Source organism: Cyprinodon tularosa, unplaced genomic scaffold, assembly GCF_016077235.1.
Source record: "Cyprinodon tularosa strain WSP-4 unplaced genomic scaffold, ASM1607723v1 ctg69, whole genome shotgun sequence".
NCBI lineage: Eukaryota > Metazoa > Chordata > Actinopteri > Cyprinodontiformes > Cyprinodontidae > Cyprinodon > Cyprinodon tularosa.
Genome location: NW_024039440.1, coordinates 341,749 through 352,269, shown reverse-complemented (window position 1 = coordinate 352,269; position 10,521 = coordinate 341,749).

Here is a 10,521-nt window from a genome sequence, read left to right as displayed (position 1 = left end):
AAAAAAAAAAACATTCCCAAGTCACAGGCACAGCTTACTTCAGAACATCTGTGATTGTAAGGATTTGCTCAGATTTCTTTCAACCACTCTCTGGCCTAATAACCTTAATCAGGAATACACTTATCTACCATAACAGGTAGCTTAGTATGTTCCTGATCAAGCTTAACAGTGCCATACCAGAAAATTATACATTTCCCAATGCCACAAGCTACAGTATGTTGGGGACACAGCAACCATATAGAAAAATGTGCTCTGGTCAGACAAAACAAGAATCTGATTGCTTCATCTCCATGCAAAACAGCACATATTGTGGAAAGCTAACACAGCATCCTGAAGACACCAAAGTTAAAGGAACTAGAGGCAGGATAAGGAAATGAGAATCACGAGTGACACAATTGGTGCTGTGGGTAACTGCAGCCACCAAAGCCGGCACAGTAAGGTGGAATCCCAAACCGCCCCCTAAGCACTAACCCTTTAGCCCATAGTGGTTCGGGCGAGTAGACCACTCAGGCCTTAAACAGCGAGTCCGCATTATTGCAGGCTTGCTCAAATTTGGCAGAGGGTGTAATGGCAACCTAGTCCCGGAGCCTTCAATCAAGGTGCCGTCCACGGCTGCAAGTGTGACATCAATGGGAGTGACACTAGATTCAGCCTAATACATAGAGTCATATTAGGGCGTTTGTACTCCTGTGTAGGTTAGGGTTAGGGTTGGCAAATCAGCGAACCAATACAAACAACACGCCCTAACTGTCGGAACTTCAACAGGGGTGGTTTGACTGCCAGCTGAGCCAGCAGCTATACCCTTTTCAGCCGGCATGGGAGCGTGCAGAAACCCTTCACAGACAGACTGTTTTTGCAGCATTGCTCTGGTGATGCTGTAACGCTGTTTGTTTATTGAAAGTCTACCACAAGACCACCATGCATATTCCATCCATCCATCCATTGTCTGACACGCTTAATCTCAAGTGGAGTCGCAAGGGGTGCTGTGGGGTACATACTGGATAGGTTGCCAGTCTATCGCACGGCAACTTAAAGGAAAACAGGACAAACAACCATTCACACACACTCACCTAAGGAGAATTTAGAGAAGCCGGTTAACCTAAGAGTCATGTTTTTAGACTGTGAGAGGAAGCCGGAGTACCTGGAGAAAACCCACGCATGCTCAGGGAGAACATGCAAGAAGAAACTCAATGCAGAAAGACCCTGGGCCGGGAATCGAACCCAGAACCTTCTTGCTGCAAGGAAGCAGTGCTACCCACTGCTCAACTAAGCAGGCATATCTTTAATTTACAGTAGGTACAGCACCTCTGGGGATTGGTGTCCAAGGCCTTGCTCCTGTCAAAGGCACTGCCCGTTCTTCTACTACTACTACTGAAACAGCTGTGACTTCCTCCATCAAAGCTGTTGAGGTGTAATGGCCCCTTTTGGCTGGGTGTTTTCCTTCTTGCTCTCCTCTGCTTTGCTCTGCCCTATGCTCATTAGCTCTAATCATATCCACCTGTTCCTGCTGCTATTTAAGCCCCCAGACCCCGGCCTTTGGTGCCAGATTATTCAAGCTCCTAGCGAAACTAATTCTAACACCCTGTTGTATCATGTTCTGCCTGTTTCTGACCTGTCTCTGCCCCCTAACTTCTGAGTTTTGGCTGAGTTTTTTGGTCAATGAACTGAGCCTCTACTCCTGCTGAGTGTCCAGTGATCCTGCTGCAGCAGACGAGCAGCCGCACGCTACTTTTAAATGCCTTTTAAATATATCACTGTCTGTCTTGACTGAATTCTAGGTCCAACGTTCTGAGCCTACTGACATGAGGAGTGCAGGCAACATCAATTGATATTACATGCACTGTGTGGGAAATACTGCCACAAAATTGCAGCGAATTAGGCAACGCAGAGCCTATTCAAGGCTACAGGGCGATAGGTGGAAAGACTAGTTTATCTTTCTTGTTGCTTCATTAGCATTAAACAAATGGAAATGCATGTTTATTGTTTTACAATTCTGGCCCTTAGTTCCTTTACTGTAAATATGGTAGTAGCAGCACCACGAGGATAGAGCTATGGTTGAGCTTTCATGATATTTCCTCATCCAGCATTATAGTAATTCTTAAGATGCAGCACTAGATGCTACAATAGATGGATTTTTGCAGCAAGAAGGTTGTGGGTTCGATTCCCAGACCAGAAGTCTGCATGGAGTTTGTATGTTCTCCCTGAGCATGTGTGGGTTCTCTCCGGGTACTCCGGCTTCCTTCCCACAGTCTAAAACAAGACTGTTAGGTTAATTGGCTTCTCTAGTTACTCCTTAGGTGTGAGTGTGTGCATGAATGGTTGTATGTCCTGTTTGTCTCTGTGTTGCCCTGCGATGGACTGGAGACCTGTCCAGGGTGTACCCCGCCTCTCGCCCGTAGACAGTAAGGGCACCAGCGACCTCGCTTGGGATAAGTGTGTAAGAAAATGGATGGATGGATGAAATATGTTTTGGGTGTGTTTAAACTATTTTGCAAAGAAATATGGTCAAAACATTAATTTATGGTTGTTTAAATCTGTTAAGAATATAAGTTATAAATACCAAAAGGTGGGATTCTACAAATTTTTGACTCTGGATGGCAGAATGCAAACCTTTATTTTTATAAGACTGAATTTGTTAAAAATATAATAAAAAACTGTTTGCTATTTTCCACCTACTTCATATTTCTATATTGAGGTTTTGTTAGTAATATGATCAAATCTGAAAAAGTTCAGAGGATAAGAAGACACTTGACAGCCCTTAAAAAGCATTTGTTATAGAGTAAACATATGACTTTCACTTGTTCTCTGTTTCTGGAAAGTGGAGGGGATTCTTCCAAATGATGGTAAGTCCACAGACATTAGGGATGTGTGATTCAGTGTTTAAAACCATATTTAAACGTGCACTGGATTCCCTGAACGTTTAATGTTATCATCAGAGAGGTGTGTCTTTGAAACTTATTTGAGAAGTTAAGATCTATTCCCTCACAGAAATACTCTAGCCTCCCACAGCTTATTTATCATAAGTCGTCGTAAACCACAGGGTTTCACATTCAAGTCAAGAACTTTGCTAATTTACACGCATTCTAAAAAATGTCCTCCCACTTCTATTTTTGTCTGTTATGAAGCTTGATGACATTTGACATTAAATGTTTTTATTATCAGACCTCCAATTATTTTTATTAGGGTGGTATGTATATTTTTTTTCTCTCTTTCAATAAGAAAGTGAAGTTTGCACACCAAGATTTACCTTAATAGGAAATTAAGTGACCCACATTTGTTTCCTTTGACACCAAGTTTCCTGTTAGGCTGCAGCTGACCTAGGTGTATAAAGACTTGGGGTGGGGGGCGGGGATGGTGGATAAGGGCTCTCTTACACCTCTTCCCAGCAGTGAGAAGTGACCTGACCTTTCCGGTACACTTTTATTTTCTTACACCACCAAAATGAAGGAACAAAGAATTCCAGGGATTTTCCTCAAATGAAAACACACAAGTACCAGCTTTCCCTATAGGAGAGTATTTGTGTTCCTGATGCCTCCAAAAAAAGTTACAATGTTCCTACTTGTAAATGGTTTAAAATATCAGGATGCAGAAATTAATTTCTGGATAAACTCTTGAGGATCTTAAAAAAGAATGATGTCATCTCATGCAAAATGTTAATGGGGCTTAAGAACGAATACACATACCCAAGATAGCAGGCAGGGGAAATTTTTTATTATATCAATTCCAATATTTAAACAATAAAATTTTCCAGGAATTTTTTTTTTTGCAAATAAAACAACTTTTTCACAACATTTCTGGGGGGGTGAAAGATTTGATAAAGCATTGTCCTATAAGGTCCTTCTGCTTCTTAACAACAGCTCAATGTTGAGACAAATTTAAACTTCAGACAGTGCTGCATGTGGGTGGATAAGACTGAGATTACATTTACTGTACTCATAAAAAGGAAATAGTTTCTCCCTTTGGAGGTGGGGGGTTTTACCACTGTTTAACTTTTCTAGAAACAGCTACTTACTTTTTTTTTTTTTTTTTTTGCAATGTCCCAAAACCTTGAAGCCAGGGTTTAAAAACAAGTGGCTGCTACTTTTCAAAAAGGGAGTGGTAAGGTGCAAGCTGCAAGTTCCTTTATCTGATCATCTCTACTGTTTCCCTTATTTCTCTAGTCTGGTCCATGCTGGCTGTAGTATTTGCATTTTTGAATGCAAAATCAATGTATGTCTGTTTATTCAGTCCCCCTGTTACAACCCAACCTTTGGAAGTTTTGTTCTCTCCAGTGAAAAAATAACTTTCATACCCACTGATGAGTTAATGCCTGCTTGCACAAAAGGTTACTGATAGTAATTATGAACCCTGCAATATGTGCAACCGCCACAATGATTTACGTCATACTAGGAGACTAAAGTTCAGATCTGATAAGAGCCACAAAGAATGTGGTTATTTATATTTTGATGACATGTTAGAGTACACAGTGTCCATTTTTTATAAATAGCATAAGACTAAGAAGAACTTATAGGCCCCGGTGTTTAAAAAGCAACAACTTTGCATTCGGTGTCAAAGATAACACTCTCAGACTACTTCTTGAAATGATTCAAATGTTTTAAATAAGCCATTTAAAAAAAGTTGACAAGAAAAATCTAAAACTGCCATTGTTTCTCTAAGTTGACTTTGACTGTGTTAAAATCAAACTTAGTGATTGCCACAATAAATATTCACATACGGTGAAATAATGTTAGTTAGCTAACCTAGCAAACAGGTGTTACCCACCCAGAGCCAAACTGTTGATAAGGTTTTTAACCTATTTGTTTCATTAACAGAGAGTGGATGTTATATGATAGCATTGTTTACGCTGGGGAAGATTCTCAGTCATCCAGGTCATAATCATTCCAAAAAAAGAAAATTAAAAACAAACCACTGGACTTTGTTTCCAAATCTGAAGACATTTCGCTTCCCTTCCAAGAAGTTTTTTCAATTTAAAATGTCAGGAATAGCGTTTAGTTGAGGTTATATACAGTAGCCCAACAAGGCCTTGTTTTTGTTTTGAAAACATGCAAATTGAAACGGACCAAGGGGTCCGCCACTTTCGATAGCATTGTTTATGTTTTGGCTTGTGGTTAATAGCTCTGTCAAAATTAGATGACCCCAATAATGAATCTTAAACAAATGTAACCTTAAAAGCTTGACCTGGTTTATTAATAGCCAATATGCAAAACACTGCAAATTTTAATAAAACCTCATTCAAGTGCAAAATCCATTTTTATTAAAAAATTTACAGGGAGCCTAGGAATGACTCTGGGGGCAAAGGGTTCAGCTAAAAAGAAATACAGTAGCAAACTGTAAGATAATGTGATAGATAATAATACTCTGTGGGCTGAATTTGAAAATAATGAAAGGTAGCAGGTTGCAAATAGTGCAGCTTAAAGGATGAAAAATGTAGCCAAGAGTTAATGGAAAATGCAATTACTTGTGGGTTGTGGGTTAATATGGAAATGTGCAGCTTTTGAGAACTGAAACTTGACTTTGTTTCCCTTACACAGTTTATAGTGGTGTACAGCACCATCCACAATAATAAAAGATACTAAAATAAATTCAAATTTTGTTAAACAAACCTGTAATAATGGTTAAGCAAAACATTCAAACAATGTCTAGAGCGGGACAGAATGAAAGTGTTAGCTTTACTGAAAAAGAAAAAATATTTTTACAGGTCCATTTCAGAAACAATCCTTAAAGCTGCAGTCTGTAACATTGAGGAGAGAGCAGACTTCGACTGAAAATTTGAAGAAAAACAGGTTTCACTCCACTCCCCCACCCTCTCTGCTTCACTCATGCCCCACCTCCAAGCTCCACCCCTCTCACAGCATCTGCGCGGCTACCGCATGCGACCAGAAGAGGGGGGGCGGGATTCAGCGTGTGTGAGCTGTGATTGACACTCCATCAGACGCTCCTCTGGCTGTGATTGGTTGTTTTGACTCGTCCCGAATTATTCTTTCCAGATTGAAATACAGGCAGTAGGCGGTACCAATTGAAGCAGTTTTTTTCACAGGTTACACATCACATGTACTGCTGTCTGGGCATAGGGACAGTTTTAGCCAATATGACAAAAAAGGGATTTTTAAAAACTTACAGACTTCAGCTTTAAAGAGCCACAGGGCCATAAACCCAAGAATCTAACTTGACCAATGACCAAAAATCAATTAACAATGCTTTTTTTTTTAAGGGAGAATTAAAAATTGGCTATGACAAAATGTACTTTCATCTATGGCAGGGGTGTCAAACTGGTTCCAGAAGGGGCCGTGTGGCTGCAGGTTTTCTTTCCAACCAAGCAATAGCACACCAGAGTCCAGTCATCTCATCAAATGAGTCCAATCTGAACATAATGACAGCATAATGGGTGGACAGCCAGACCTCCTGTCCGACCGAGTACTCGGGGGCTGGGCGTCTCTTGGAATCGGCGAACTTCTTGGTGGTCTCAGAGGAGCGGTTGAGTGTGTTGATGGTTTCTCTCCAGATGCACTGGCAGCGACGGATGTGGTGATTGACTGATTTAACCGATATCTCTCTCTCATCTGTGGGGAAAAGAGGTGGTTGATAGCCGAGACTGACCTGGAAGGGGGATTGACCGGTAGAAGCTGACTTGAGTGAGTTGTGGGCGTATTCTATCCAGGTGAGATACAGGCTCCAATCGGTGGGGTTGCTAGAAGTGAGACATCTGAGGGTTGATTCGAGGTGCTGATTCATCCTCTCTGTTTGACCGTTGGACTGAGGATGATAGCCAGAGGTTAGTGAAACTTTACAATTAAGTGCAGAGCAGAAAGCCTTCCAAACCTGCGGAATGAATTGGGGTCCACGATCAGAGAGGATGTCCTGTGGAATCCCATGGAGACGAAAAACGTGTTTTATTAGAAGTTGAGCGGTTTGGAAGGCCGTAGGAAGCTTTCTGAGAGGGATCAGGTGACAGGACTTGGAGAATCGATCTACAATGGTGAAAATAGTGGACATACCTCGGGAATCAGGGAGACCAGTGACGAAATCAATTGCAATGTGGGACCATGGACGTGTGGGCACTGGGAGAGGTTGCAGCAAACCAGAGGGTGGTTGATGTGAGGCCTTGTTCCGTGCACAGGTGGAGCAGGCCGACACGTATTCCTTGACATCACGATGAAGAGTGGGCCACCAAAAACGTCTTGAAATCAGAGAAACTGTTCGGCTGACCCCCGGATGAGCAGAGAATTTGGCGGAATGCATCCATTGGATGAGGCGGGACCTGACAGACGAAGGGACATAGGTCCGATTAGGTGGACCATTACCTGGATCAGGTTCCGTGGCCAGGGCAGCGTTGATTAAATCAGAAATCTCCCAGGTGACCATTCCTACTGTACATGAGGCAGGGAGGACAGGTTGAGGTGACTCGGATTGATCCACAGCGTAGAGACGAGAGAGAGAATCGGGCTTGATATTCTTTGATCCAGGTCTGTAGGAGATAATGAGGTTAAAACGTGAAAAGAAGAGAGACCACCTTGACTGTCGAGGAGTTGCTTGTTTTGCGGACTGGATGTAGGCGAGATTTTTATGGTCAGTCCACACTAGAACTGGATACTCAGCTCCTTCTAGCCAGTGTCTCCATTCCTCCAGGGCTAACTTGATAGCCAAAAGTTCTCGGTCACCCACGTCGTAGTTATGTTCTGCGGGAGAGAGCTTACGTGAGAAGAAGGCACAGGGGTGAATTCGTTGATCTGAGTCGAGTTTTTGGGACAAGACTGCCCCCACGCCGGAGTCTGAAGCGTCAACCTCAAGGATAAATTGTTTAGATGGATCTGGTTGGATCAGTACAGGAGCTCTGGAAAACAAAGTTTTGAGTTTGTCAAATGCAGATTGAGCCTCGGGGGACCATTGGAAGACTTTCTTGGATGATGTCAGAGAAGTTAGTGGGAGAGCGGTTTGGCTATAATTTCTGATAAATCTCCGATAGAAATTAGCGAAACCCAAAAATCTTTGCAGTTGTTTGCGGTTCTCTGGAACTGGCCATTCCAAAACTGCTTTTATTTTTTCCTCGGAAGGCTTAACCTGCCCGCCTTCGAGCACAAACCCCAAAAAAGTAACTGAAGATTGATTAAACTCACATTTTTCGGCCTTTACAAATAGTTTGTTCTCCAGCAGTCTCTGAAGAACCAGGCGGACATGTCTCTTATGCTCAGAAAGATCCTTGGAGTAGATTAGAATGTCATCTATGTAGATGAACACGAACACATTTAGAAAGTCTCTGAGAACATCGTTCACTAGGGCCTGAAAACAAGCAGGGGCATTAGTTAATCCGAAAGGCATGACCAAATACTCGAACTGGCCCAAGGGAGTCTTAAATGCCGTCTTCCACTCATCCGCTTCACGTATCCTGAGGAGATGATAGGCATTACTCAAATCGAGCTTAGTGAAAATGGTAGCTCCTTGAACGGGCTCAAAAGCTGAGGCGAGCAATGGAAGAGGATATTTATTTTTGGTTGTAATTTGGTTCAGGCCTCTATAATCGATACAGGGTCTTAAAGAACCATCCTTCTTTCCAACAAAGAAAAAACCTGCGCCCAACGGGGATGAAGATGGGCGGATTATCCCTGCAGCTAGCGACTCGTTAATGTACTTTTCCATAGTCTCACGTTCTGGTTTGGAAATGTTGTAGAGTCTACTGCTGGGTAACGGAGCCCCGGGTAAAAGCTCGATGGCACAGTCGTATGGTCTGTGTGGTGGAAGGGACGAAGCACTGACCTTACTGAAGACAGGAGCCAAATCATGGTAGTCAGGAGGTACCGAAGTAAGGTCAGGGACGTCCATCTCCCCCCCACCTCTAGGGGACCCCACAGCGGGAGCTGCAGAACGGAGGCATGTCTCATGACACAATGTGGACCAGGACTCCACATGACGATCAGTCCAATTAATATGGGGATTATGCTTCTCCAGCCATTCAAAACCCAGCACCAGAGGGGAACATGCGGAGGAAAAAACAAAAAAGGTTATGGTCTCTCGATGGTTACCTGAGATCAGAAGCTCAAGAGGTTGAGTTTGGTGGGTGACTTGATGAAGTTTCTTCCCATCGATCCCAGAGACCTTGAGTGGCTGGGTTAAAGGAACTGTATCAATTTGAAGCTGTTGGACGAGATTAGAGTCAATTAAGTTTCGTTCACAACCAGAGTCTATGAAGGCTTAGAAAGAGAGGCTCTGGTCCGAAACAAACAGTGGCAGGAAGCATGAGACGAGGAGGTTTTTCTATTTTTTCGTGGCCCGTCAGACTCCTCAAAACCTCTGACGGGCCCCGGCTTTTGATTTTGCTGGGCATGAAGCGATGAAATGTCCACTCTCACCGCAATAAATGCAAAGTTTGCCCAGAAATCTCCTTTGTCTTTCCTCTGGAGTCAGCCTAGTGTGTCCGACCTGCATAGGCTCCATTTCAGTCTCTCCAGGATGAGTAGCCTGAACAGGCAAAAGGAGAGGCTGGCTCTTAGGCTTCGGTCTGGATAACTGTTCTGTGGGAGCAGAAACAATAGTCAAATTATTTGAGGCGGGGACAGAGGAAAACAACCCCAAATTCCTGTGTTTTAGGCTGTTTCTAGCCCGGATCCGGTTGTCCAGCTTAATGGTTAGATGAATCAGTTCTTCGAGTGTAGCTGGTTCATCGAGAGTTGCCAGCTCCTCCTTAATATTTTCGTTTAATGCCTCAAAATATGCTCCTTTTAAGGCGCCTTGGTTCCATCCGGAAGCAGCCGCTTTAACCCGGAAGTTTATGGAAAATTCAGCCACTGAAGAATTTCCCTGTTTTAAGTGAAAAAGAGCTCGTGAATCAAGGGTTTGATCGGTGTCCTGATTGAAAACTTGAGAAAACTCAGAAATGAAATCTGTGTATCGACAATTTAGGCTCTCATCTGAGGCAAATCTGGCTTGAGCCCAGGCTAGAGCTCTTCCTGTTAAAAGTGATAGAATGAAGGTGATTTTCTTGTGATCCGTGGGAAAACTGCCAGGAGAGTTCAGAAAAATAAGACGGCATTGAAATAAAAATCCTTTGCAGTCATTTAAATTACCAGGGAACTTTTCTGGTAAACTTGGACGGAACTCGGATGACGTCACCGCCGGTGACCTTGGAGGTGGACCCGGAAATGGTTGTGCTGCAGGCGCAGCGTTAGCTCTATTAAACTGGTTGGCAAAACCTTGAATGACTTGATCTTGTAATTCGATGCGGGTGTTCAACTCACTGAGTACTTGAACGTGTCCATGGATCTGTGCTTCCTGTTCCTCTAGCAGACGACGAAGGTGATCTGCTGGGCCTTGTGTTTGTCCGCAGTGTTCTGTCATGATGGGTTAACAGAGAGGCCCAAGATGCAGAACACTGACGACTCAGAGGGAAAGTTTAACAAGTTTATTGTTTGCACAAGCATGAAATAAATGAACAGTTGACTGGTTCTGGTCTGGGGCTGGTTCACTGGAGTCTGTGAGAGAGACAGTTCTGTTAGCGAAGGCTTGGTTGGGATTGATCTTGGTTGTGTT